This window comes from Theropithecus gelada, chromosome 1, assembly GCF_003255815.1.
Source record: "Theropithecus gelada isolate Dixy chromosome 1, Tgel_1.0, whole genome shotgun sequence".
NCBI classification, from domain to species: Eukaryota; Metazoa; Chordata; class Mammalia; order Primates; family Cercopithecidae; genus Theropithecus; species Theropithecus gelada.
This window is the reverse complement of record NC_037668.1, coordinates 11,254,757-11,281,691: the sequence shown is the minus strand read 5'-3', so window position 1 is coordinate 11,281,691 and position 26,935 is coordinate 11,254,757. Positions and strand designations below refer to the sequence as shown.

At 37.3% G+C, this 26,935-nt stretch overlaps 1 protein-coding gene and 1 pseudogene across 3 annotated transcripts in view; both read left to right on the top strand.

The window, feature by feature from the left end:
• WARS2 (tryptophanyl tRNA synthetase 2, mitochondrial) overlaps positions 1-26,935 on the top strand; it is a 114,848-nt gene that overhangs the window by 32,513 nt on the left and 55,400 nt on the right. The gene's annotated exons all lie outside the window — the stretch shown is intronic.
• On the top strand, positions 7,810-26,411 carry LOC112631252 (annotated as a pseudogene).

The following is a 26,935-nucleotide window of genomic DNA, read 5'->3' as shown; positions in this document are numbered from 1 at the left end:
TTTAGTGTTTACCTGCTCTCAGATCCCCTCCCTGGTTTAAAAATAAAAGAGGAAAGACTGTGATAAGTCATTACTAGAGCCAGACTTCCTGGCCCCACCATCTCCTACCTGAGTTACTTAAACCCTTCTGTGCCTTAGTCACCTTATCTGTAAAATACGAATATTAATAGTGCCTATGTTATAGGTTTGTGTTGATAGCTAAGTAAGGTATATAAAGAAAAGGGCATAGTGTAGGAGAGTGCTCAGTACTGCGTATATTTACTATTGTTGTTTCTTATTAGATATAATTTAGAATAGACAGGTTTACTTATTTTTACCTCAAGCAAGTATTTAGCATGAATATTACTTATTGTAAATGAAAAGAGCTTCAGGTCTGCTGAAAGAATTACAGAGATTAGCAAGCAGGAGAGTTGAAGCAAGAGAGATCCTTAAAATTATATTATTGTCTTACTACAGTTGAAGAAATAGCAGAAGCATAGAGTGTTATAGTCGAACTTACCTAGAAGAAGGCAAATTCCTAACTTCAGCCTCCTCTAGCCATCCTGTCTCACCTAAGAGGGGGAGAGAGATGAAAAAATAAGCTGAAAACACTTGTGAGTTTCACAGTTCAGGGTCACAGGTTCACCAAATCACTGAGACCTAATCATAAGACTATACAACACTTCATCGCCCCCTACGACTTGCCACTACACTATTGAAAGCCTGTTTACTGAAGTTCCTTTTACCTAGTAGATTATGTCCACCTTTGAACAAAAGGTTACAAGACATACTAATGGGTCAAAAACACAATTTGAAGAGAATAAACAACCTCAGAACTAGAGTCAGATATGTCAGGTATATGAGAATTATTAGACCAGGAATTTTTTTTGACTATGATTAATATGTTAAGGACTTTAATGGAAAAAGTAGACAACATGAAAGAACAGATAGGTAATTTAAGCAGGGAGATGGGAATTCTAAGAAAGAAGTTTTAAAATGCTAGAGATCAAAAACACTATATTAGAAGTGAAGAATGCCTTTGATAGGTTCATTAGTAGGGTGGACATAGTCATTGAAAGGACCTCTGTGCTTGAGACAATAGAAACTTCCAAAACTGAAAATCAATGAGAAAAAAAAAAGATAAACAAGAAAAGAATATCCAAGAACTATAGGACAACTATGAAAGTTATAAATACACGTAATGAAAATACTTGATGGACAAGAAAAAGAGAAAGGAACAGAATCAATATTTGAAGCAAAAATGACTGAGAATTTTCTCCATATTAATGTTAGACAGCAAACACAGATCCAGGAAACTCAGAGACCACCAAGAAAGATAAGTGGAAAAGCAAACAAATAAACAAACCCCCCAAAACTATACCTAGGCGTATCATATTCAAAATGCAGAAAATCAAATATTTAAAAAAAAATCCTGAAAAAAACCAGAGGGAATAAACACCTATAGAGGAACAAAGATAAGAATTACAATTGACTTCTCTTCAGAATCCATGCAAGCAAAAAGAGAATGGAGTGAAATATTTAGTGTTAAGAGGAAAAAAAATCAATCTGGAATTCTGTACCCTGTGAAATTATTATTTAAAAGTGAAGAAGAAATAAATACTTTCTTAGACAAATAAAGATTGAGAGATTTTGTTACAGGACACCTGCCTTGCAAGAAATATTAAAAGAAGTTCTTCAGAGAAAAGGAAATTGATATAGGTCAGAAACTTGGAGCTATATAAAGAAAGAAAAAGCATCAGAGAAAGAATAAGTGAAAGTAAAATGGAAACTTTAATCTTTCTTATTCCTAATTTAGCTAATAGATAGTAATTTGTTCAAAATAATAGCAACAATCTATTTGATTACATATGCATATGTATATACTTATTTATGCTTATATATAAGGGAAATGAATGACACCAATGATACAAGGGATGGGAGGAAGGAATTAGGAATATTTTGTTATTACTAGGTATTCGTACCCCCTGTGAAGCAGTAGGTGTTATTTCAAAGTCACTTGGATTAGTTGTAAATTTATAGTGCAAAGTCTAGGGCAATCACATAGAAAAGTAAAAAAAGTATAATAGATATGCTAAAAAAGGAAAGAGAATTGAATCATATAAAATGTCCAGTTAAAAACTACATAGGCAGAAAACTATGGAAGACAAAAATAAGAACACAAGGCCACAAGTAGAAAACAGTAGCAAATATGGTAGATATTAATCCACCTATATCAATAATAATTTTAAATGTCATTGGTCTAAATATACCAATTAAAAGACAGAGATTGTTGAAGTGGATTAAAAAAACCAACAAGAATCAACTTATGTTGTCTATAAGAAATCCACTTTAAATATAAAGACACATACAGATTTAAAGTAAAAAGATGGAGATATACCGTGATAAAACTAAATGAAAGAAACTAGCTAAAAGGGGATCAACTGTGTTAATTTCAGACAGAACAGACTGAAGGTCAAGGAAAGTTATCAAGGATAAAGAGAAACATTACATAATGATAAAGAGGTCAGTTCTCTAAAAATACATGATAATCCTTAATGTGTATGTATGTGCCTAACAACAAAGTGTAAAAATACACGAGCAAAAACTGATAGAACTCCAAAGAGAAATAGATGATGCACTCTTACAGTTGGAGAAATGGACAGATCTAGCAGGCAGAAAATTAGTAAGGCCATAGTAGAATTCAACACTCCATAAATCAACGGAATACAATTGACATATATAGATGATTTGTATCTAACAACAGTAGATTGCACATCTTCTTAAGCTTACATGGAATATTCACCAAGATAGACCACATTCTGAACCGTAAAACATACCTTAACAAGTGTCAGCGAATAGAAATCTTACAATGTCTGACCTTAGACCATATGGAATTAAACTAGTAGTCAGTAACAGAAAGATAGCTGGAAAATCCTCAAATACTTGACGATTAAACAACAAACATATAATAACATGGTGGTCAAATATAAAATTTCAAGAGAAATTCTAAAATATTTTGAATTCCATGAAATTGAAGGTACAACTTATTGAAATTTGTGGGATACAGTGAAATCAGTGCTTAGAGGGAAAATTAGAGCATTAAATGAATATATTTGAAAAGAAAAAGATCTAAAATCAGTTATTAAAACTTTCACTAGCAAAATAAAAGCACATTAAGTTGAAAATAAGCAAATGAAAATGAAAAATAAATTGGAGCAGAAATCAATGAAATTGAAAATGGGAAATCAATAGGAAAAACCTACAAAACCAAAAAGTAGTTCTTTGGAAAGTTCAATAAAATCAATAACATGCCTCCCCCAAAAATAATAATAAAATCACCAACCCTTAGCCAGGCTAAGAAATAAAGAGAGATGACACAAATTACTTATATCATAAATGAAAGAAGGAATATTACTATGGATCCCACAGACATTAAAAGAATAATAAAGGGATGTTATGAACAACCCTATGCCCACAAATTTAATAACCTAAATAAAATGGGCCAATTCCTTGAAAAGCACAATTTGCTAAAACTCACAGAAGAAGAAATAGACAGTCTGAATGGGTCTAAATCTGTTAAATCAATTGAATCAATAATTTAAAACCTTACAAAATGTAAAGTACCAGGCCCAGATGGGTTCACTGATGAAATCTAATAGATGTTTTAAGAAGAAATTGTACCAATTCTCTGTAATCCCTTTCAGAAGATAGAAGCAGAGGGAATACTTCCAAACTCATTCTGTGAACCCAGGCATTACCCTATACCAACAAAAGACAAAATACAAAGACATTACAAGAAAAGAAAACTATAGATCAGTATGTCTTATGAATATGGATGCAAAAATCATCCACAAAATACTAGCAAAGTGAATCCAACAATGTATAAAAAGAATTATACACCATAATCAAGAGGAATTTATTTCAGGTATGTGAGGCTGGTTTAATATTTGAAAACCAATGAGTGCAATCCATCACATCAACAAGCTATAAAAGAAAAATCACAAGATCATACCAATAGATGAAAAAAAGCATTTAACAAAACGCAACACTCATTCACGATAAAAACTCTCAGTAAACCAGTAATAGAAGGGAACTTCCTCAACTTGATAAAGAATGCCTGTGAAAGACCTGCAACTAACATCATACTTAATGCAGAGAAACTTGAAGCTTTCTGCTCAGGTTAGAAACAAGACAAGGATGTCACCACCCCTTTTCAACATTGTGTTGGAAATCCTAACTAATGTCTCTCTCTCTCTCTTTCTATTTCTCCAGCTATAAGAGTGCATTCATCTAGAGAGAGAGAGAGCCATTATGTAGGAAATAGAAGGAGACTGTATCAGTTGACTATATATGTATGTACAGTCAAAGCAAAGGCAATACAATGGAAGAAAGAGTCTTCATCAAATGATGCTGGAATGATTAGACATCTGCTTGAAAGACACAAATCTAGACATAGACGTTACACCCTTCGCTTAAATCAAAATGGATCCTAATACTAAACAGTAAAATGCAAAACTATAAACCATGCAGGAGACAGCATAGGATAAAGTTTACATGACTTTTGGTATAGCAGTGACATCCATAAATGAAATAATTGCTAAGCTGCACTTCATTACAATTATAAACTTCTGCTCTGCAAAACACAATGTCAAGAAAATGAGAAGTCAAGCCACAGACTAGGAGAAAATATTTGCAAAAGACAAATCTGATAAAGGACTGTTACCCAAAAATATACAAAGAACTCTTAAAACTCAATAATGAGAAAATGAACAACCCAATCAAAAAACGGGCAAAAGACCTGAACAGACACTTCAACAAAGATATACAGATGACAAGTAAGTGTATCAAAAGATGTTCAACATAACTTATCATTAGGGAATTGCAAATCAAAACAACAATGAGATATGACTACACACCTAATAGGATGGCCAAAATTCAAAGCACTAATGCTACCAAATGCCGGCAAGAATGTGAAGTGGCAAGAACTCTCATTCATTGATGGTGGGAATGCAAAATAGTACAGACACTTTGGAAGACAGTCTAGCAGTTTCTTACAAAACTAAATATACTCTTACCATGCAGTCTGGCACTCATGCTCCTTGGTATTCACCCAAATCAATTGAAAACTATGTTCCAAAAACCCTGGATGTGGATATTTGTGGCAGCTTTATTTATCATTGCTAAAAGTTGGAAGTATCCAAGCTGTCCTTTAGTAGGTGAATGGATAAATAAACTGTGGTACATCCAGACAATGGAACACTCTTCAGCACTTAAGAGAAATGAACTCTCAAGCTATGAAAAGATATGGAGGAAATTTAAATGCATATTACTAAATAAAAGAAGCCAATCAGAAAACACTACATATTTTATGATTTCAACTATGTGACACTCTAGAAAAGGCAAAACTATGGGGACAGTAAAAAGCCTAGTGGTTACCCAGGCTTTGGGAAAGGGAGAGATGAATAGCCACAGCACAGAGGATTCTTAGGACAGTGAAACTCTCCTACACGATACTGTAATGGGGGATACATGTTATTATACATTTGTCCAAATCCATAGAATATACAACTCCAACTCCAAAGGGAAAACCCTAGTGTAAACTATGGAGTTTGGGTGATTATGATCTGTCAGTGTAGGTTCATTGATAACAAATGTTCCACTGTGGTGTAGGATGCCAATAGTGGGGAAGGTGATATATATGCGGGGACAGAGGATATATGGGAACTCTATTTTCTGCTCAATTTTGCCATAAACCTAAAACGTCTCTAAAAAATAAATTTATTAATTTAAAAAAACTGTTAATACTTTCTCTACTCTGACCTTCTAAAACAGCCTATTCCAAGTTGGTTTTTATTCCATTCTCTTCCTTCTACCTGTTTCTTACCTATCTTTCTTATTAAAATCTTTAGTAACCTTCACATTGCCAAATCCAGTGGTCAATATTTAGTACTTATATTCTTTGATCATTCATTAGCATTTGCAACAGTTGACTCCACCCTCCCTCCTAATACACTTTTTTTTGTTTGTTTTTGAGATGGAGTCCCGCTTTGTTGCCCAGACTGGAGTACAGTGGCTCTATCTCAGCTCACTGCAACCTCCACCTCCCAGGTTCAAGCGATTCTCTGCCTCAGCCTCCTGAGTAGCTGGGATTACAAGCGCACACTACCACACCAGCTAATTTTTGTATTTTTAGTAGAGACAGGGTTTTGCCATGTTGGCCAGGCTGGTCTCGAACTCCTGGCCTCAAGTGATCCGCTCACCTTGGCCTCCCAAAGTGCTGGGATTACAGGTGTGAGCCAATCGCGCCCAGCCTAATGTGCTTTTTTAATGCCTTGGTTTCCAGGACACCACATGCTCCTATTTTACTCCTACCTCCCTGGCTGTACTTTTTTTGTTTTGTTTTGTTTTGTTTTTCCCCCCGCATGGCACTAATCACATTCTGTACTCATCATTGTTATTTGCTTTCTTATTTTTCACATGTCTCTTTCTGGAATTTATGCTCCATAATACCAGGGCCACGTGTTAGATGCCGAACACATATTTGTTGAATGAATGACTCTCCCACTAATTTAGTGTTCTTGGGCAATTTGTTTAATTTCTTGAGACATCAGTTTTTTCATCAGAAATGTGTTGCTGTTTGCCTTTTGATTTTTAATATTCTTATGTTATATGATTCTCAAAAGGAAGAAAATGGAGGCAAGGAGACCAGTCAAAGGTTATTATAAGATTATAGGTATGAGGGGGAAAGGATCCTAATATTATGGGTATTAGATAGTTTAAAAAGAATTTGTTACATCTATATATATTGACCTGGAAGGATGTCTATGGTATATTGTAAGATGGAAATAAAAGCAGAGTAATATATGGAAATATGGAAATATATGGAAATATGGAAAGCGGAAATAAAGCCTGGCTCAGTGGCTCATGCCTGTAATCCCAGCCCTTGGGGTAGATGAGGTGGGAGGATCACTTGAACTCAGGAGCTTGAGACCAACCTGAGCAATATAGTGAGATTCTAATTAAAAATAATACATTTTTTAATTAAAAGAAAATTTTTTTTCCTTTTTAATTAAAATAAATGTATATTTTTTCTTTTAATTAAAAAAGTAGAAATAAAGTACAGAGTAATATATGATCCCAATTTTGTTTAAAAATGTGCCCTACATATGTAAATTGTTTCATATTTTTAAATAAAGGTGTAGATATATACACTTGAGTCTTAATGTTGATGGCTTTATTTAGGGATAATATGAAGGAAGAACACATTTTTTACCTTTTATTTTATATAGTTCTATATTATTTGAACTATATATACTATATAAACTACCAGAATTATTTGACAGTTTTAAAAAATCTAGTATGGTGAAGAGGAGTAAAAAGACGACATTATGGCCTGAAGTTTCAGTACGAAAAAGTTAAAGTACAAATTCTCCTTTAAACCACAGGATTCCTTTTCCAGAGCTTTTAAAGCAGCTGTTGGGGCAGTGGCATATGATAATTAAAATAGTATATTATTAACTACTAGATATGGGCCTGATATTCCCATGTCTAGCTCTTATAAACTTGATTAGGCCCAAAGCTCTTGACCCAAACCCAAATGTTGGGATGTGAATTACCACCTATCTGAGGTAATGGGTACCAGAGACCAACCTGAGCTCCTGCATGCGGGAAGAACAAGTCAAGGGCGCCAGACCTGGCTCTAGCATAGGCTTATAGGGATAACAGAAAGGGCAAGACTGCTCTGGTGAAAAAGAAACAAACAACCACACACACACATACAAAGAAAAAAACCAACCAACCAACAGACAAGCAAACAAACATGGACTAGTCATGGTCCTTGAAGCTGATCAATTCGATGAGCAATTCTTTGACACAAGTGTTAAACAAGATCAGATAAAGAAAGTAAGCTCTCTTGTTCTCTTTTCTGTGAATATTACCTGTCGTAGCAGAAAAAAAAAGTAGAAAACTGCTGCTTTAGATCCCCATTTACTAAGTAAGAATAAAAAATGAGGAATCAACAAAGACAAAATTAGAGAAATCAGAGTGTAAAATACAAACAACACAGTGTAGCTTCATGAAAATGAGAGGGGAGTGTTTTGTAGATGATAATAAGCAGTGTCAGTTGATAGATTGAAAGAGATCATTGAAGAACAGCAAGACAAAAACAGCCTATTGAATTAAAGGATTAGGAATCATTTTTTTAATTTTAGAAGAGCTTTAGTAATTCTGTGGGTAAGAAAGCAGATTTGTGGAGAGATTAAGGTAGAGGGTAGCTTATGGGGAGTTAAAGTGGTGGTGGCAGGTATGAAGTTCTTACAGGAATATTTGGGAAGAGTAGGAAAGGGAGAAATGACCCAAGATGGAGGTAAACCTTTTTATATTTCCATAGAGTAGGAAAGACTTGAAGGATCTGATAAAGAGATAAAGATTAAAGATGGAAAAAACATAAAACCTGATGGAGAAATATTCTGAAGAACACAGAAAGGATAGAATTAGTAGCACTGTGGGAAAGGGTTAATCTTAGAGGGACCCATTTCTGTGAAGTCGAGAGGATGGTTATCTATGTGGAAATATTTGGAAGTACGAAGTAGAAAAGTTGGTACAACGTACTGAATTCATTAAAGCAAGACCTGAGGTTACCTGTTAAATAGAGAGAAACTCTTGGGAGCTTAAGCAGACTGGAGATTTAAAATTAGTTCTAAGTAAAATAGAACAATGAATTAGGTGTGCTTGGCACGATCATGACTGTACAATAGACTTCTCAAGGGAATTACTATTTCATGACTGTTGTGTTCCCACTCCTCAACACAGTGTTTGGTCATGGCTAGTGCTCAATAAATGTAAATGGATGGATGAATGAATGAGGATTTGGTATTTTTATTTTAATTGAATCAAACTATTGCTCCCCCTCCCCAACCCCGGCCACTGCTTCCAACAAGGGCTTGAGTGAAGTTAAATGTAATCATTAAACTAAGTCCACAGTGGTCTAAAGTTTGTAAACAGGACTTGATACAATAGATGATATCTTTTTGATAAGCCCAAAATCGTGTGTGTTAGCTTTCTTAGGATAAAGGGTAGCAGTAATATTTTATTTTGGCAGTGCTGGATAAAAAGGGGGAGTTGTTAGATCTAGCACACATTGTTCTGCGGCTAGTAGCTCTGGAATATTTGTGGTTTCAGTGGCCCCTAAGGAGCCTGCTCTTTCCTGCTCTTGCGTCCTCATCAGAATATTCCAGTAACTTTGAGATCATTCAGATCTCCCTATTTAAAACTGAAGAAATGACTAGTATGTTTGTTAGGCTTGGGAGCTTGTGTTCAGGAATCCTGTTAGAGGTCATAAGTGAACACCAAGATTGCAGATTTGAGCACATATGGGTTTACTTCAGTAAAAGATTTTGATGAAAAAGAGGACAGGGACAGACACTGCTTGAAAACAGAAATAGGCTTATAGTCTTTTATTTTTCTGTGAGAATAAAGAAGAAAGTAATTATGAAATTTTATCATTTAATCATTTATTTAATAAGTATATATTAAGCACCTGTATTATGCAGAGAAAAATGTTAGTAAAATGTGATTTGTTAACTGGGAAACATTTTGAGTATCCTTCAAAAAAAGAATAGCATGACTCATATTATTTTTATTTTATTTTTATTTTTATTTGTACAAATTTATGGCATACATGTGAAGTTTTGTTACGTATATAATATATAATGTGAAATTTTGTTACATGTATATAATATGTAGTGATCAAGTAAGGGTACTTAGGGTGTCCATCATCCAAGTACAATGCATTTTTGTTAACTATATTCACCCTACTCTGCTGCCAAACATTGAAAGTATTCCTTTTATCGAACTGTATGTTTGCACCCTTTAACCCACTTCTCTTCATCCTCCCCTCTCACCCACACTCATCCCTCCCAGTCTCTGTTATCTATCTTTCCACTCTCTGCTTCCATATGATCAAATATTTTAGCTCCTACATATGAGTGAGAAGATGAGATGTTTGTCTTTTGGTGCCTGGCTTATTCCACTTGCCCCGAACGTGGCTCACACCTATAGTCTCAGCACTTCAGAACGCCAAGATGAGAGGATCACTTGAGCCCAGGAGTTGGAGACCAACCTGGGCAACATGGTAAAATCCCATCTCTACAACAAATACAGAGATTAACCGGGTGTGGCTGTTCAGGAGGCTGAGGTGGGTGAATCACTTGAGCTTGGGAGATCAAAGCTACATTAAGCCGAGATCAGGCCACTGCACTCCAGTCTGGGTGACAGTGAGACCCTGTCTCAAAACAAACAAAAACCCCCCAGTTCTATCCACATTGCTGTAAATGAAAGGGTTTTATTTTATTTTTTAATGTTTGTGTAGCATTCCATTGTATATATGTACACATTTTCTTTATCCATGAATCTGTTGATGAACACTTAGATTGATTCCATAGCTTTGCTATTGTGAATAGTGCTGCAATAAACATGCGAGTGCAGGCATCCCTTTGATATATTGATTTCTTTTTCTTTGGGTAGATATCCACTAGTGGGATTGCTGGATCAAATGCTAATTCTATTTTTAGTTTCTTAAGAAATCTCTGTACTGTTTTCCATAGCAGCTGTACTAGTTTCCATTCCTACCAGCAGTGTATAAGAGTTCTCTTTTTTCCACATCCTCACCAACATCCATTATTTTCTACCTTTTCTGATTTGGATAAGATGATATCTCATTGTGGTTTTAATTTGCATTTCTTTGATGATTAGTAATGTTGGAGATTTTTTGAAATACCTGTTTGCCATTTTCATGTCTTCTTTTGATGAATGTCTATTGATTTCCTTTCCCCACTTTTTAATGGGATTGATTTTCGTTTGTTTGTTTTGCTGTTGAGCTGAGTTCTTTGTATATTCTGGGTATTAGTCCCCTGTCAGATTAATAGTTTGCAGCTATCTTCTCCCATTCAACAGGTGTCTATTCACTCTGTTGATTATTTCTTAAACCAAAATTAAGCTTTTAAGTTTAATTAGGTCCTATTTGTCTATTTTTGGGTTTGTTGCCTGTGCATTTGAGGACTTAGTCATAAATTCTTTGCCTAGACCAATGTCCAGGAGAGGTTTTCCTGAGTATTATGCTAGTATTTTTATAGTTTCAGGTCTTATGTTTAAGTTTTTAATCTATTTTGAGTTGATTTCTCTATATGGTAAGAGATAAGGGTTCAGTTTCATTCTTCAATATGTGGCTCTCCAATTTTCCCAGCATTATTTATTGAAGAGCATGTCCCTTCTCCAGTGTAAGTTCGTGCTTATTCCAAATTTATTTCCTAATGAAAGTTGAAATAATTCTGATACTAAACCACACATTTATCCTCTACTAACTAGATGACATTAGGAGTTTGTTGTTTCTTCCTTACTGCTTAAGACATTAGTAAGATCAAAGCGTTTTCCTCCATATTGCTTTTGGTTCTTAGGAATCTCTGCAGTGGAAGGAAACTGTGACCCCCTTGAACCATAGCAGCAGCAGGTGAGCAGAAAAGGAACTCGATTTCAAAATATTTTGTTTTAAGATGTGTTTTGTTGTATTGAAGTCATCATACATCTGATATTGATTTTGAGATTCTTAATTCATTCTTTTTAAAGATTGAGATTAAAAAACCTAAACACATTTCCACTCAGTTTTCCCATAAATCCCATCTATTACCTCAATTCAAAACATCCTGATCCTGCAGTGTTGTGCTATGTTTCAGCCCTTGCTGAATTGGGAGTGCTCTTGGGTGTCTCGTGGGGTATGTGCAGTACTGTCTTCCAGAAAAGAGAAAATGACATTGTATTACAGGTTCAATGTATGCTCTAGCTAAGGGCAAAACTAGTCAAAAACCAAACTGAATTTATATTGAATTTCCCTATATACTTGTGAATGCCTCTTTCACAGAACATTATTAACATAAATATCAGGGCCGGGCATGGTGGCTCACGCCTGTAATCCCAGCACTTTGGGAGGCTGAGGTGGGCAGATCACCTGAAGTCAGGACCTCAAGACCAGCGTGGCGGACATGGTGAAACCCCGTTTCTACTAAAAATACAAAAATTAGCCGGACATGGTGGCATGAGCCTCTAATCCCAACTACTCGGAAGGCTGAGACAGGAGAATCACTTGAATCCAGGAGGTGAAGGTTGCAGTGAGCTGAGATCACGCCATTGCACTCCACCCTGGGTGACAGAGCAAGACTCTGTCTTAAAAAATAATAATAAAGGCCAGGCACGGTGGCTCACGTCTGTAATCCCAGCACTTTCAAAGGCCAAGGCAGGTGGATCACCTGAGGTCAGGAGTTCGAGACCAGCCTGGCCAACATGGCGAAACCTTGTCTCTGCTAAAAATAACAAAAATTAGCTGGGCGTGGTGGCAGCCTGTAATGCTAGCAACTTGGGAGGCTGAGGCAGGAGAATCACTTGAACCCAAGGGGCAGAGGTTGCAGTGAGCTGAGATCATGCCATTGCACTCCAGCCTGGGCAACAAGAGCTAAACTCTGTCTCAAAAGAAAAATAATAAAATAAAATGAAATAAAATAAATATCAGGAAATTATCACATAACATCTACTCTGAACTTTAAAGTGAGATTGCTTGCACTCTAAGGAGAGTTGAGGAACTTTATAAAGAGTTTATGAGGTAGCTTTTAAGCACTTATTATTCTAAGAGTGTTTCATTAAATTAATTTTAATGTATTAGGCATTTTTTTTGTTTCGTTTTGTTTTGTTTTGAGACAGTGTCTTACTCTGCTGCCCTGGTTGGAGTGCAGTGGAGCAATCTCAGCTCACTGCAACCTCCACCTCCTGGGTTCAAGCGATTCTTCTGCCTCAGCCTCCCGAGTAGCTTGGACTACAGGCACGTGCCACCATGTCCGGCTAATTTTTGTATTTTTAGTAGAGATAGGGTTTCACCATATTGGCCAGGCTGATCTCGAACTCCTGACCTCGTGATATGCCCGCCTCGGCCTCCCAAAGTGCTGGGATTACTGTTCTGATAGTTGTAGGTATTGTTACCTGAAAGATGGCCAGCATTTGGATAGGCAGTCTGGGAAGGGATAATTTTCCCTACTCATCTTGGCAAATGGCCCGCCTCCATCTTCATCCATTGTGGGGACTCTGAGTGTCATGGGATTTAAGATGAGACTTTAGCTCCTGCATTTCATAAGCCTCATGTAGTATTCATTTCTACTTCATTCATATGCATATATTGAATCCCTGCCCTGTTGGTGTTAGGGATAACAGCATGGTTCTTTCCCTCGAGGATTTCACTGGCTGGTGAGGGTAGTGAGCATGTAGGAAAAGTGAGTTACAGTACAACTATGTGCTATAATAGAGGGAGGACAAAGCATTGTAGTTGCTTACAGGAGCAAGTGACTCATCTTGTCCTGGGGATTTGTAGAGTGCTCCACAAATGTGGTAACAGCTGCACCGGGTCTTAAAAGATATGTTGAAATTTGTTAGGTCAAGAAAGGGATGCCAGGCAGAGAGAATTGCAAGTGCAAAGTCTTGGAAGTTAGCAAGAGTATGGAAGTAAAAGAAGTGTACAGTTCATGGAGTGGAATGGTAGAAGAAAAAGGCTGAAAAAGATAGACTTGATTCTTATTAACCCAGTAGTGCTGGTGGGGTGGGAGGTCAGCAAAAAAGTTAAAATTGTTAGAAATATGAGAAAACTTGAAAAATACTTTGTTATATAAAACATTGGATCGGTAATTGGGCTCTTTTTTCTGCTGCAGTATTTTTTTAAAAATCACATATTCCTCAAGATAGAAAATAAAGAAAATCACTTCAGTATAACTCAACTGATGACATTTCAATAGCATTGTTCTTACCCAGCTGGGGTTCCACCTGTCCACACAAAACAGCTCTGTTCCACTTGGTACATACATTTCTCACTGTCCTTTACTGTTTGATGGTCCAGACATGAGCATTTACAGTTACTTTCTCAGTAACTATAATTATTTGATAGTAACAGCAAAACAAAAGTCTATGTTATTTTTCCCAAAAATGTCCAGGAGTTTACCAGTTGAGGCAAGCAATGGTATCACCTGTGGTACCAAGTGTTTTATCATTAATAACTTTTCATGGTACAGTAATTTGTCATCTAAGTAGATGAAAATTAATGCAATTTCAAGATACATTTTCAAACCACGTGTTTGAAATTGTCAAAAATAAGAGCACTATTTTATTTTTTAAAAAGAAACATTGTAATTGTACATATTTATGGGGTGCAATTTAGTATTTTAATACATATGTATATAGTATAAAGAGCTATATTTTATTTATGCTAATTATTTTATCTGTTCAAATGTACTATAGAGAAGAATTATGTACAACATGTAAAAATTTCCAGTTGGGGAAGAAGTCTCAAAAACTCATAAGTAAAGGCATTTAAAATTTTTACAGTTTGAGTGTGAGTGTTGATTTTATGTTGACTATTAAAAATTATAAGTTATTGACTTAAAGCATATTTGCAAAAGTAGAATATACCCATATAAAGCTGTAAAATATATAAAAATCAGAATTGAAAGTGTATTGTTTACTGCAAAAGGGACATGGTAAATATTTCGCTGGTGAATAAAGTAAACTTGTTCCAGTTGTTAGAAAAGCAAAATAAGGCCGGGTGCAGTGGCTCACCCTTGTAATCCCAGCACTTTGGGAGGCTGAGCGGGGCGGATCATGAGGTCAGGAGATCCAGACCATCCTGGCTAACACGGTGAAACCCCGGCTCTACTAAAAATACAAAAATTTAGCCAAGCGTGGTGGCGGGCGCCTGTAGTCCCAGCTACTTGGAAGGCTGAGGCAGCAGAATGGCGTGCGCCCAGGAGGCGGAGCTTGCAGTGAGCCGAGATTGCGCCACAGCACTCCAGCCTGGGCGACGGAGCGAGACTCCATCTAAAAAAAAAAAAAAAAAAGAAAAAGAAAATATAAAGAAGAACATTATTTTGACCTTTACATTTACAACTTGATTACTACAAGAATGCTCATATTCCAAATGAAATAATTTACATTAGAGAAACAAAACTATGGTGCTGCATTACTTTACAAGTGAAATAAATATTTCCTCAGTGTATTAAACAATACATTATAAGCTAACTTAATAACAATTTTAAAATTGCAATCAATTTATGCAAGCAATCAGGAAACGAAAGGCTCTCTTAATTAAAGAAATGTCCTTGAATTTTATTAGGCACAATAAGACAACTGACTAGGAGTGTAGAGTTATTTTATAAACATACAGACACACAGATACACACAGAGCAAGTACAAATTAGAACCATGATGGTGTCACTAAACATGAGTGGAAGGTTCGATGTGATGGTAAAATTTTAGAGGAAGAACTAAGTACTTGATTGTGTCAAATTTTAAGGTTTACCAGTAAGTTTGAGAAACTTAAAACTCTTCAGTGCCCCCCAATACTGACACTTCCTTGATAACACCCTCTCTGCATCTCTATATAGATTGCCAGTTTCTTTAAAACTTGTATAAGAGACTCAAAGATATGACATGCAGTAAGCTGTGTGGTGTGTCAGAAATATATTGGACTACTGGCCGGGTGCAGTGACTTGCTGCTGTAATCCTAGCACCTTGGGAGGCCGAGGCGCATGGATCACAAGGTCAGGAGTTCAAGACCAGCCTGGCCAAGATGGTGAAACCCCGTCTCTACTAAAAATACAAAAATTAGCCGGGTGCGGTGGCAGGCTCCTGTAATCCCAGCTACTTGGGAGGCTGAAGCAGGAGAATCCCTTGAAACTGGGGGCGGCGGGGGGCGCGGAGGTTGCAGTGAGCCTAGATCGCCACTGCACTCCAGCCTGGGCGACAGAGTGAGACTCCATCTCAAAAAAAAAAAAAAGAAGAAAAGAAAAGAAAAGAAAGAAGTGTTTAGTTTACAGTGAAAGGAATGTTGACTTTGAAATTATGGATTTATATTAATGTCACTGTAAACCAGTGGGAATGGTAATTTTTAAACAAACTTGCTAAATATTGAGAGACTAAACTACTAAGTTAATAAATTACATATAGCAGTGTAGCTTTTTGCTCTAGATGGTGTCTCACAATGGATTTCTGTTGCTTGACTATTTTCTTAGTGAGTAGTTAAACTAAGGTAGTGACTGAGATTTAGTGATCTGGCTAAGTATTTTGAAAGACATTTTGAATAATATAGTTTAGTGTTAACAGGGAATTAAATATGATTTTTTTCTTAGTCATTTCACCTTCCCTGTACTGTATATTTGGAATTGATCATTAAAAAAACTCCAAAAGAAAAATTAATATATATAGGACTATTTGTTCCCTAACCTTATAGACTGTCATTCAGAGCTTCCAGAGATTACTGAGATGATCTTTTAAACATAAAGAGGGATAGTGAATTAATGATTGGCTGATACTGGTTTGCAAATTTGGATTTTTCTTTCTTTTTTCCTCTGAGGTTATTTTATTACATACAAGAATTCTTTGTAAAGGATGAAATGGAGAGATGTAGGTCAGAGGATACAAAGTAGTAGATATGTAGGATGAACAAGTCTAGAGATCTAAATACAACATGAGGACTATAGGTAATAAAATTGTACTGTATTTGGGATTGATACTAAATAAGAATTTAACTGCTTTTGACATAAAAACAAAAGAAATCGATAACTATGTAGGATGATGGATATGTTAATTTACTATAGTAACCTTTTTGGTATCTGTATATATCCCATAATATCATGCTGTATACCTTAAATATACACAATAACATTTATTTTTTAGAAAAGAAATTTTTATGAAGAACTTCAAAGAAAATTTAAAGGCATATTTACTTGTTTTTTTAAAGTAAAAGAAATAGTTTACTGCTTATTTAAAAAAACAAACACACACATATCTCAAAACTGTTTGGGCTGGGGTAATTATGCCAAAAAACAATCTCAAGGTTTCAAAGGGAAAAAAAAGTCCTTTGGAGAGCAATAATCGATCATGGAAGTTGAAGTAGCGCATGCCGTACTGCTTCATCTGGAAAATGGTATACAATCAATTTTTTTTTTTTTTTTTTTTTTACCAAAGGACATAAGTATTTGCGAAGTTTAAATTTACATTTTTGTGAGCAATTACAGCATAATGAAAATTTCAGGAGCTACTGTTTAAATGAAAGAAATAAATGGAGCAAAGTCAGCTATGTGCAGTAATTTTACGGAATCAATGCAAATGTGATCCTAGAACTTTGATCCCAGAACAAAGTAACAGCAAATTCATCTATGATTACAGCCCCTTAGTTGATGGCTGTTTGTTTATTTGACATGGTCTATGTAATAATGCTTCCTGCCTCTCAGCACCTCTACCTACATACAGTTGTAGTTGTGGTTATGTCAGTCACCATAACAAACAGTGCAGAATACCTTTATTCTACTCTGCATTGCCCCAGGGCTTGCACAGTCTTGGAAGAGAAGGCCAGTGTCCTGGATGTGAATTTCTTACAGAAATAGTAACCAGATTACAGATCCTGAACAACTGACCTTACTTACCTTACCAGTTTAAGACATTAGTCAAGTGTGCTGTTAATAGTTTTCTAAGGCTGCCATAACAAAATACCACAAACTGGGTGGCCTGAAAGAACAGAAATGTATTCTTTCACAGTTCTGGAGGCTACCAGTCTGACACTGAGGTGTTGGCAGGGCATGCTTCTTAAGACTTTAAGGAAGAACCCTTCCTTGTCTCTTCCTAGCTGCTGGTGGCTCTTGGCAATCCTTGGGATTTTCTTGAATTGTAGCTGCATCACTCCAGTCTCTGCCTCCATCGTCACGTGGCCCTCTTCCCTCTATGTGTCTGTGTCTTCTCTTCTTTTAAAGACACCAGTCATTGAATTTAGAGCCCACTATAATCCAGTATGACCTCATCTTAACTGATTACATCTGCGAAGATCCTATTTCCAAATAAGGTTACATTCTGAAGTTCTAGGTGGACATGAATTTTGGAGGGACATAATCCAACCCACTACACCAAGCAACAGAAGTACAGTACATTTAATTTCCTCTAGAATAATGACATGTCATTTTGTTTATGTTTTAGGCTTTAATTTATAGATCCTGAAGATTACTCAGTGGTTTTTCGGTGAATATGATACTTACTCTAGTGTTAGGATAATCAATGAAAAATAGCATGTTATAAAATGTTAAATGTAAAACTTGAACCCTGAATTTCTCATAAGACTTCTCACTTGCTTAATTAATGTTGATTCATGGGAATAATTGCCCTGACTATGTCTCAGTAATCTACATGTATTTGAAGTCAGATTATGAAGGATTTTGTACACTAAATTAAGGGTTTGGATTTGACTCTGTGAAAAAGGAAGAATCAGTGGAGATTCATTACTTTTAAATGATAGTTCAGGTAGTAGTATAAAATAAACTCTGAAAAAAGCTATTGAAACAGCACAGGTGAGATGATTGTGGTTTAGATTACATTGATGGAGATGGAGAAATGAAATTGTATTGAGAAATATTTCTGATGATTTAGTACTTGATTAGATGATGAAGATAGCTAATATTTATTAAGTATTTTCTATATGCCAGGCACCAATCTAAACACTTTTTATGTATTAATTTAATTCTTGCAATTCTCCTATAAATCAGTACTATTAAAATTTTTATTTCAGGTGATGAAACTGAGGCAAAAATACTTGCCAAAGATCACATAGCTATAATTGGAGGAGGCAGGATTCGAACCATCAGAATCTGGTAAGGGAAAGGAAGGAGTTGGAGATGAATCTTAAGGTTAGGAGATTAGGTAGATGGTTGTATCATTAGCCAGAATTGAGAATACAGTGCAGAATAGGGGAGAGTTGACCTGAAGGTCATGAGTCAGTAGATTTAGTCTGGGATATAGTATTAAGTTTGAAGAGCTACTCATGAGAAGTAGGACAGGTGATAGTAAGTACTAAAAATAATATTTGATGTTAATTAATTTTTTAGATTAATTTCCTCAATAAAGATAACATCATTTTAAATGTATACATTATGCAGCTATGGTAAAACGTGAAGAATTGGTGATGCTGTCTACTAGTCCTGAAAAGCAAGAGTGCTTTAACGGTGCAATTCCTTGTGATAACGCATTCTCATATCATCCCTACATTAAGTTAGGTAGGCAAATAACTATCTTACTTGGAACTTTGTGAATGTTTTGGTCAGTCAGAGAAAGTAGAGGAATTCCTAAGTTTGTACCCAGCCGGTCATTAGTGAATTTACTTCATTACAAATTCCCTTTACACTCTTACTCTTTGATTCACGCATCCCACCAAATATACCCCTGCATTGCTCTAACCACGGGGAATTCTAGTTCAAACTGGGCAGTTTATGGGAACTGCTTTTGTTGAAATGATTAAATAAAGAAATGCCTGTGAATTCTCCTTCCGAAGCACCGCCTGTTTTCTGTGTCATTTTGGTCTCATTAATCAGTGTTGCAGCCAGGCAGACACTGTGCTGTGTATTTTACTGTCCTCAGCACAGCGGCTTCTACGTCTCTGCTCCCAGGCCGACACATTGGGGAAAAAGAGAGAGGGAAACCATCAATCTTCCCAGTTGCACATGTCAGCAGTGATTCCTTCCCCCTTCCTGTTGGCTGTCTCTCTCACCACCTGTGTTTAGAATTAGCACTGAAGCTGCTGCCCAGATGAATGAGAACCACTGTCCTTGTCACCTGCCCTGGTACGGGCCACCACTTCTCAATGAAACAAGTATATCAAGCAGTCAGTTATCTTTAGCGTGAGCAGTGTAAGAGAATCACACACCCCTTAAAAGTTTATTATAACATAAAATTAAAATTTTAGGCCATACATTCTAGTGAATCAAAGGGACAAAAGCAAATAATTTCTTGAGTGCCTTGCTATCTTCACATAATCTCCCTCTGAAGTACATATGGCTGAAATTGATCGACCTGGGTTCAAGTCGTGGCTCCACTATTTACTAGCTATGGATGACTCATTTAACCCTTCTGTGCCTCAGTTCCTTCATTCTTGTGAAACAAGGATGATAGTACCTCAGAGTTTTTATGAGGATCAAATGAGATAATACATTTATAGCTCTTGCTATAATGCTTCCCATGTAGTAAGCACTCAATAGATGTTAGCTATTATTACCATTAACCCCATTGTCCAAATAATAAAACTGAGTTTCAGAGAGGTTACATAATATGCGAAAGGCACTAGGAGGCATAGAAGGAATCTGAACCTAGCACTGTCTGATCCTCAAAACTCATGTCCTTTAGATTACACTGCATTGTTTCTATTTTAGTTTCATTTTACAAATAACTTAATATCTGAACTTAATAAATCATTTAACATTGTCTGTGTCTTAATTTCCCATTACTTAAAATGAAAATGGTAATAACCAACATTCCTGTTAGTATGAGACTCTTTTAGTTATATATCAAGTAATTCGATCAGACCATATGCCGATAAACTAGGCCTATTTTTCTTTTGAGACAGGATCTTCCTCTGTTGCCCAGGTTGGAGTATGGTAGCACAATCATGACTCACTGCAGCCTTGATATCCAGGCTTAAGCAATCCTCCCACCTCAGCCTCCTGAGTAGCTGGTACTACAGACCTGTGCCACCAGGCCTGGCTAATTTGCCTTTATTTATTTTGTTTTGTTTTGTTTTGTTTTGTTTTATTTTATTTTATTTTATTTTATTTTTATTTTATTTTATTTTATTTTATTTTATTTTTCTGGTAGAGACAGGGTCTCCCTATGTTGCCCAGGCTGGTTTCAAACTCCTGGTTCAAGTGATCCTACCACCTCGGCCTCCCAAAGTATTGGGATTACAGGTGTGAGCCACTGCATCTGGCCCAGGCTTATTTTTAAAATTTGGTGACAGAAAAATGACATGCATTTTTAAAAATGTTAAACAATACAAAAAAGTCAAAAAGGAAGTAATTACTCCCATTTCCTTGTATAACCACTAGTAAGTTAGGTATGTAGGCTGTCTTCCTTGTCAGCATTTATCTATTTAACAAATGTCTATATAGAACCTTCAGGGGAGTACTGTCATTCCTCCCATTTTACAGCTAAGGAAGTTCCCTGTTTTGCACAAGGAAGCACAGCTGGTGCACAAGAAGGCTGGCACTGGACTCACATGTCTGACTCTAGATTTGGGCTCCTCACCTCCACCCTGTGCCAATTCTCAGTACTGAACAGGACCTACCTTCTTATTTATTCCATAGTATTTCATTATATAAAAAGAAAACTATAACTTATTTACTATTTCCCCTACTGATGGACATTAGTTACTTATAATTCTTTTTTTTTTTTTCCTTCAACTTTAAAGCTCAAGGCTACATGTGCAGGATGTGCAGATTTGTTACATAGGTAAATGTGTGCCATGGTGGTTTGCTACACAGATCATCCTGTCACCTAAGTATGAAGCCCAGCATCCATTAACTATTCTTCCTGATGCTCTCTCTCCCCAACCTGACAGGCCTCAGTGTGTGGTGTTCCCCACTATGTGTGTCCTTGTGTTCTCATCAGTCAGCTCCCACTTATAAGTAAGAACATGTGGTATTTGGTTTTCTGTTCCTGGGTTAGTTTGCTGAGGATCATGTCTTCCAACTCCATCTGTGTCCCTGCAAAGGATATGATCTCATTCCTTTTTATGGCTGCATAGAATTCCATGGTGTATATGTACCAGTATAATTCTTTCATAATTAAATAATCAGGGGGAACACCAGATCTTCTTACATTCTTGTGTGAGTATTTCTATAGGAAAGATTTCCATACATTGAATGGTTGGGTCAAAATAAAACAAAATTTTGATCTCCAGAAATGGTCAGATTACTGAGAGCTTACTCTGTGCCAGGGTTATACTAATAAACTTGTCACAGTCCTCCTAACCACCCTACAAGATAGGTACTATTATTATCCCTATTTTGTATGTGTTCAGTGCCACGTAAGTAACTGGGCAAGTCTTGAATCCCAACAGTGTGGCATTAGATTCTGCCTCTCAACCATGGTTTATAACCAAGCTAGTTATCACAATCATATTTTACTGCTTGGTTTTGTCATTCTTCTAACTTACTATAAGGTTGAGTTAACAATCTGAGCTGACAGAAGGGTCTGAACTGATGCAAATGTGGTCTGTCTACCTGTAGTCTTATATCAGTCTACAGGTTGGATGAGAAAGGGAGCCATGATTGGCTGGAACATGAGACTTACTTGCTCTTGGAAGAGGTGAAATAACAGTCAAAGAAATCCCCTTTTTTGTAAACTATTTTATGCCAGGCAAATAACTTTAGAAATGTTTTTTCCTGTTCGTATTGTGGGTACTTTGTAAGAAATTCACACTGTCTCTCAAAGGTTCAGAACACTTGAGATAGTCATGGAATTACATCATACATTATATATAAGAATTACTGGGCATCTCAGCTTCACTTACCCAAGGCCACCTGGTGTTAGTCCAGGACGTGGCCAACCAACTGAGCTAACCGTGAGACCCACTTACAGTGCTTGACTGTTGAATCCAGACTTTCTGGTAGGAAAGATCAGAAGGAAGTAGGGAGTTTGCCAAGCAGGGACATGGGTAGAAAAATATATCTATGCAGAGATAATTTTGTCTCCAATCCATTACAGTTCTGATATTGGACACTCCTCAGTGGTATTACTTCCTTGGTGATGTCCAGGCTATATATGCTTTCTAAATCCCTAAGCCATAGAGATTTATGGACTTGGACTTTGCCGAGTAAGTCTCTCTAGGCGTCAAAGATGGCGTGCCTACTTGTTGTCACAGGTGTCTTCTCTCACCAGCATAGAGGCTATGACCACAGCTTCATAATCTTCTGTCCTTCATGGCTGCCACATTAATATCCAAACTGCTGGGAGCCAAAGCGGCCTCTGCCCATATGTGATTAAATCACTGCCTTAGAGATTTCATTATCTTGAAATGTAAATTACTAGCAAGTGAACTTACTCCTCATATTTTTCGTCCTTTTATTTGTGTGTGTGTGTGTGTGTGTGTGTGTGTGTGTGTGTGTTTCAGTGTTTCCTAGCAGGTTGGCAGCTTTGGAAGATAATTATGTAGCAGTTGGCTTAGAACAGTGGTGTCTCATTCATGGCCTCATGTTAGAATCACCTGGGGAGCTTTTAAACTCCCATTGCTCACGCCAAATCCCAGACTGATTAAATCAGAATCTCTGGGGGTGATGCCCAGGCATCAGTATTTTTTAAAGCTCCCAAGTGATTACAGTGCAGCCAAGATTGAGAACTGTTGGCTTAGAAGGGACCTTCTCTTTTTCATTCATAATGTTTTTATCTGTACCTCATTTTCTGCAGTTGAAGTGAATTTTAAGAATAGATTATTGGTGCCCAAAAACCTCGCTCAAACTTTAGCATACATCAGAATCACTGGAGAGGCTTGTTAAAGCAGGGTTGCATAAATGTTCTCATTTCTTCTTCTCTGATAAGCCCCACTCTTAGAATTCTTGATTTAGTAAGTCTGGGTTGGAACCCAAGACTGCATTTTTAACAAGTTCCCAAGCCGTGATGATACTGCTGGTCCTGGGAACACACTTTGAGAGCCTCTGCTCTAATCCCTTCCTCTCACCTTCTTTCTGCTCTTTTCTTTTCCACCAGCGGTGACCAGGTCTGCCACCTCTGGCAGTCCATACAATATCAGTGTTAGGAAAGGCAATGAATGCATAAGGATGTTTAACCTGTTACCCCACCTCAAAGTAATCATACAATTTAAAAAGAATTTACTGTATATACAAATACAATTTCCTCTGCATGCATAATTGCTCCCCTTAAGTCCTTTCTAATACAAAATCAAAGCCACCACTGAATAGATTTCTGGTGTCCAAAATGGACCTTGGATTCCGCCTTCCTACAGAAACAATTTTATGGATGCTGGTTAGGTACAGATGAAATCATGCTGTTAAAACCATTCTTCAAGAATATTATAGGCTCAAAGAGACTTTGATGGTCTGCTTCCCATTTAAAGAATTCAATTTCTGAGTTTCAAAGAACCCATTTTTAAACAAACTCTTAGAATGTAACTTAACAATTGCCTGCAACTGAAACATTTGGCTTGTTTTGTTTATAGTTATTTTACCCTTTACATTTGGAGCTAAAGTATGGGAGAAAGGATTTGTCATGATTCAGTTAACATTTATTAGGGGACCACAATGTACCTGGCACTGTGCTATTTACTGGGTATATAAAGAGGGAAAACATAGCCCCTGCCCTAGAAGAGCTCATATTCTAGGCGGGAAAATAAGTCTATGGAGCAAATAAAAAAAAATTTACCAAGTTACCAATGTGATATGTTCAATAATGAAGAATTGATGAAGGAGGCATCTGTTCTTCTGAGCGAGAGAAAGAGAGACATTGATGGTGTGTGTGGTGGAGCATGGAGCATGTGTGGGTGTGTTTAGTAAGAGGAAGGAGCATGTTTAAGAGTCTTAGAATCAGGGAGAGATTGTTAGGGCCTAATAACCAAGGGGGGTTCCCCGTGCAGAAAAGAGGGTAAAGGGCATTCTAGGATGATGGAAGAGTGTGAATGAAGAGGGTAATACTCTACAGAAGAAAGGCAAGTAGTCACCTGCGTTCCCTAGGAGGTATGATTGGAGAATGACTGGGAAGGGCATTGACCACCCCACAAAGTCAGAGTCTTATCTCAGAGGAAGAAATGAGAAGAGTTATGCTAAGGCAGCATATGTGATATTTGCACCTCTAGCCCATATTTTACTATCTTTCTTCTCCTGTATATTCCCCAATATCGTGAGGAAGACAGTTTCAATTTCAACAAAATATTAGTACTTTGAAAATGTCTGAAGGTGGTTTTCAGACTGTGCTCTGAGAAGCCCCCTTGTGCTTGTCTGGGGTGAGGTCAAAAGAGCAGTCGGGACCCACCAGAGCTCCCCCACTGACTCTGCTATTATCCATCTACCTCTCAAGCTTTTCTTTGGAAAATTCCACTTATTAGGCACCTCTAAAAATATTATATTTGAAAAAGGGTATACAATTAGAAAAGTTTTAAAACCAATGTGATTTAATCCTCACATGTTTAGTAACAGTCTGCCAACTTGGTGTGGATAGCCACATCTCTCAGCTGCTGGCCAAAGGATAAATGTTCTCAGATAATTCGCTGAAGAGGGGAATCAGGCAGGTGTCAATATGGATGTGTGAGCAGTGATAATTGTTGGTATGATAAGCGTTTAGTTGGCCACAAGAGATAATGACAATATCATATACCCCCAGAATGAACACCTGAAAATCAATGTTAGAATTTTCTTATGAATGCCAGGTGCAATTGCTCACAGCTGTCATCCCAGCACTCTGGGAGGCCAAGGCAACAGGATCACTTAAGGCTAGGAGTTTGAGACCAACCTGGGCAAGACAGCAAGACCCCGCCTCTACAAGAAATTTAAAACATTAGCCAGAGTATGCACCAGGCTGCCTTGCCTGGGCACTGATACCTGAATGCTGAGCGCGAGCCTACGGAGGTGAACCCTTTTACTAAAGTGAAGCTGATCAACGAACTGAATGAGTGAGAGGTCCAGCTTGGGGTGGCCAATAAGATGTCCTAGCACTCCTAGTACAAGGACAGCACCTGGATCTTCCTGGGAGGGCTTCCTTATGAGCTGACTGAAGGGGACATCATCTGTGTGTTCTCACAATATGGAGAGATTGTTAACATTAATCTCATGTGGGACAAGAAGACTGGGAAATCCAAGGGATTCTATTTCCTCTGCTATGAAGACCAGAGGAGCACAATTCTGGCCGTTGACAATTTTAATGGGATCAAGATCAAAGGAAGAACTATCTGAGTGGATCATGTGTCTAACTACAGGGTTCTAAGAACTTAGAAGAAATGGACGATGTGACCAAAGAGCTCCAGGAGAAGGGCTGTGGGGCTCGCACCTCCTCACCAAGTTTGTCTGAGAGCTCTGAAGATGAAAAACCAACAAAAAAGCGCAAAAAAAGACAAAAAGGAAAAAAAAGAAAATAAAAAGAGAAAACTGACCGGGAGATACAGGCAGAGCAACCATCCTCTTCGTCACCCAGAAGCAAGACAGTAAAGGAAAAGGATGACCCTGGCCCTAAGAAGCACAGCAGCAAGAACTCGGAGAGTGCTCAAAAGTTAATGCCCAGGGAGGGGCGGAAGCTCCCCAAGGCCAGGACTGCCTGCTCTGGTGGGGCAGAGAACCTAGAGAGGGAGCTGAAGAAGGAGAAACCAAGCACCAGCGCAGGTCCTCAAGCAGGAGGGAGGCAAGAGAAGAAAAGACCAGGGATAAGGACAGAGGGAGGAGCTCAGACACACTTTCTAGCCCGTACAACGGGCGTTCTGAAGGGCGTAGTCATAGAAGTCGAAGCAGAAGCCGAGATAAATCCATAGGCATAAAAGGACCTGGCGCTGCCGGGAGCAGGAGTCTTCGAATCCCAGTGACTGTAGGCGTCACTGAAGACTGTTAAGCTGCTCAGTAGATTTGGAAATAATTATGTTTTCTAAATGCAGTCAAGTTCAGTTGGGTTGTTACTATTTTTGTATCTAAAGCTCCTGGGGCTGGATTCTTTTTAACCTCTTGAGTATTAGAGCCATTGAGAGGGCTGCAGTTTCAACAGCTACATATCCTGGATAGTCTTCCTACCATTCATTGTCCCTGAACCAGAGTATGTGTCCTGAATTTTGGTTCATAAATATGGCTCTTGAACCCATAGACCCCAGTTAAAGATGGAATTTTCAGGAAAGGGAAAATACCAGATAATTCTAGAATTCTAGTTTTGTGTTTGATATTTAGAGCTCAGCATCGTGGGACCTTTCCAGTTACTAGGTTTGGACAGCTTGATGTGAATCAATGGGATAGGATTTGTAACATCAACCAGCTCCATGCCCAAAACCACCTGTTTAAAAACATGTTTAATGTCTTTTCTTTTTCATTACAACTTTTTTGTTTGATAGGCCTCTTTCCAAATTTTTCCTTGCAAT